This window comes from Bidens hawaiensis, unplaced genomic scaffold (assembly GCF_021521415.1).
Source record: "Bidens hawaiensis isolate Kalapana, Puna unplaced genomic scaffold, B.hawaiensis_p1.1 tig00013250_1, whole genome shotgun sequence".
Lineage (NCBI taxonomy): Eukaryota > Viridiplantae > Streptophyta > Magnoliopsida > Asterales > Asteraceae > Bidens > Bidens hawaiensis.
In genome coordinates, this window is record NW_027492120.1 from 757,853 (window position 1) to 761,036 (window position 3,184).

Genomic DNA, 3,184 nt, shown 5'->3' on the forward strand with positions numbered 1-3,184 from the left:
ATCAGACACTACGGGTCGAAGTCAACTCGGGTGACCTGGGGAAAGCCAAATACGCTTTGAGAATAGATAGGAGGCATCACAATCTCTCATGTGATGTACATCTAAATTTTGAGCTTAATTGAACCTAATCCGTATCACAGAAGCAATGAAAACCATACTAAGTTTTATACCTGCCTACAACCTTTTTCTCTATGTCATAATACCGCTGAACATGGATCTATGTGACAGCCTCTTAATGAGTATGATTCCTGTACAGATCTTTTCTAAAAACATGTAGGGTTCCATCAAGACTGAAATTTGATCCCGTCCTTTTACTTAACTTTTGTTATGTGTTTTGTCTTCTGGTTTGACTTCATAAATTCTTCGTTACTTGTTTTTGAACGTTTTAATTTTAATTTATCTTCGCTGTGGGAGAACTTCACAGAAGGGCGAAGTTTACCATGGGCGAAGTTGGCTAAATGGCGAAATGTGATTACCTAGTCATACACGAGCCCGTGAGTGTTCTGATTCCCGTGAAGATAGTGTTATGTTTCTGAAGTGATCCAGATTCGGGACTTGCAGTTGTATTATTGTACGAAAAAAAACATTACTTATTATTATCGTTAAGCCTTATGAAGATTATCTGCTTACAAATATCAAGAAAGAGGCAAGAAAGCATAATTCAAAGTATAAGAGAGTTTGGGAAGACGAATTGAAAAGTTTGACATGTGAATATTGATTGATCAGACACTACGGGTCGAAGTCAACTAGGGGTGACCTGGGGAAAGCCAAATACGCTTTGAGAATAGGTAGGAGGCATCACAATCTCTCATGTGATGTCCATCTAAATTTTGAGCTTAATTGAACCTAATCCGTATCACATAAGCAATGAAAACCATACTAAGTTTTATACCTGCCTGCAACCTATTTATCTATGTCATAATACCGCTGAACATGGATCTGTGTGACAGCCTCTTAATCAGTATGATTCCTGTACGGATCTTTTCTAAAAACATGCAGGGTTCCATCAATACTGAAATTTGATCCAGTCCTTTTACTTAACCTTTGTTATGTGTTTTATCTTCTGGTTTGACTTCATAAACTCTTGGTTACTTGTTTTTGAACGTTTTAATTTTAATTTATCTTCGCTATGGGAGAACTTCACAGAAGGGCGCAGTTAACCATGGGCGAAGTTGGCTAAATCATCATCATCGTACTCAGTATATCCCACCAATAGCAAAGCTATGGTAGGGTCTGAGGAGGGTAAGATGTAGACAGCCTTAATGGCGAAGTTAATTTAACTTCGCCCCAGGGGTTTTCCAAAAGTATATAAGTGGCAACGGCGGTCAAACGAGGTCAAACTTTTATTCTCTAAACCCTTGGCGAACTTATCTTTTGAATCAAACCTCTCGTTAATCCCTTTTCGTTTGGTATCGAGGTTCGTTGGATTATACTGAGTCATAATTTCTATATTTTGTGTGTTAATCTGGTCCAAACTGTCCGTTTTAATTCGGTTTGTTTTGAAAACCCTTGAAGCCGTTTTCATGATCGATTGGAGGTTGTGGTGATGTTAACTGGTTGTTGTATCTCTTAATCGCACTATAGTATACTGGAGATCATCTTCTGATTGTTCCTCATTCAACCTAACTAAGTGTTTCAGATTCACAGTTTATGTGGCGAAGTTAAACTAACTTCGCTATCCATATAACTTCGCTGCATAAACTCTTGAATCTTGCATCATCTGCCTTACTTGTTACTGTATAACCTTGTGTACTGATATATTTATCTACTTTGCTTTCCCAGCGAAGTTTGTTTTTCAAACGAGCTTACTAACTCCGCTGCTTCCACAACTTCACCTAACTCATAATCTGCGAAGTTGTTACCTGTTCTATTACTTGTCTGACTTAATCCATTGTTTGTTCAGATATGGCTGCTCTGGCAGGTGCCGGTGGAACTGGTGGAGACGAAGGAGACGGTGATAAGAGACAATTTTTCCCAGGACACAACATGTATATCACCTTGGATCCGGATGGTCGTGGAACTAATGACTACCGTGAGATCATTACGTTTCTCATTCGCTCACGTATCTTTCATGCCATTACTACTACTCTTCCGATTTCACTACCAAATATTGAAGACTTTTGGAGAACCGTTGAATATGACTGTAGGGTTGAACCTCCAGTTATGCGTGCCACTGTCAATAACCAAGTGGTACAGTTCTCGGCTGATCAGATCAGGGAAGCGTTACAATTTGGGGTTGAGACAACTCAGGACCCTACTGAGTTTTCAGCTACTTTCAGAAATGGTGCGTTTTTACGTATGGGGTATTCAGGCCCATTGGATGACTCTCAGAGGAGAAAGGGTTTTTTGTTAGATCAGTGGCGATTCTTTATGCACGTGATGATTGTGTGCATGTCCGGTCGCAAGGCTGGTACAGATGGTATGGGTGCGACGATGCAATCTGCAATGACTGCGTTGACTTACAACAAACCTTACAGTTTCAGTCAGATGATATTCTTTAAGATTGATCGTCAGCGACGTGCAGTAGCACGGGAAAGGTTTCTGATGTACCCGATATTCTTACAGATGATTCTCAATCATGTAGCTCCCAATCTGCCACAATGTCGTCCTATTTCTTATGTGGAGAGTGTTTCTAAGAGAATTTTTTCTCAATGTTGATCATCTAGTGCACGTAGTAAGGAAGAGCTACGTCCAAGGCACACTGCATTGTTTGGTTATTTAGTGAATCCTGATTATGTTGTTCCTCCAGAAGATGAATTTAATGATCCAGTACTGCAACAGGCTGATATCCCTCAACCACCACCCGTGGTAGAACAAGCACCTCCTGCTGACCCTGTTGCAGCTCCCGAAGAACAGGTAGATCTTGAGGATGCCTTTGGAAGGCAAGGTTTCTTTGATATGGAAAGGATTGATCCTGCTGCTGAAGTTCAAGCCTCAGTAGTTGATGTGTCTGGTGTAAATGTTTCCATGGTCGGTCCATCTGTGGCGGATTCTGAGGGAATTATCTCTGATTCCTCCACTGATGATGTAGTTGAAGCACAGCGAGTTCTTGCCAGACAAGAAAGAATCCATGGAAAACGAAAGTAAGACTCAGATGATAGTGAATCAGATTATGAGGAGGATTTGTACGTTTTGTACGAAGATCTAAGAAGGCAAAAGTTGGTGAAAGCTCCAGGGTTGTCCA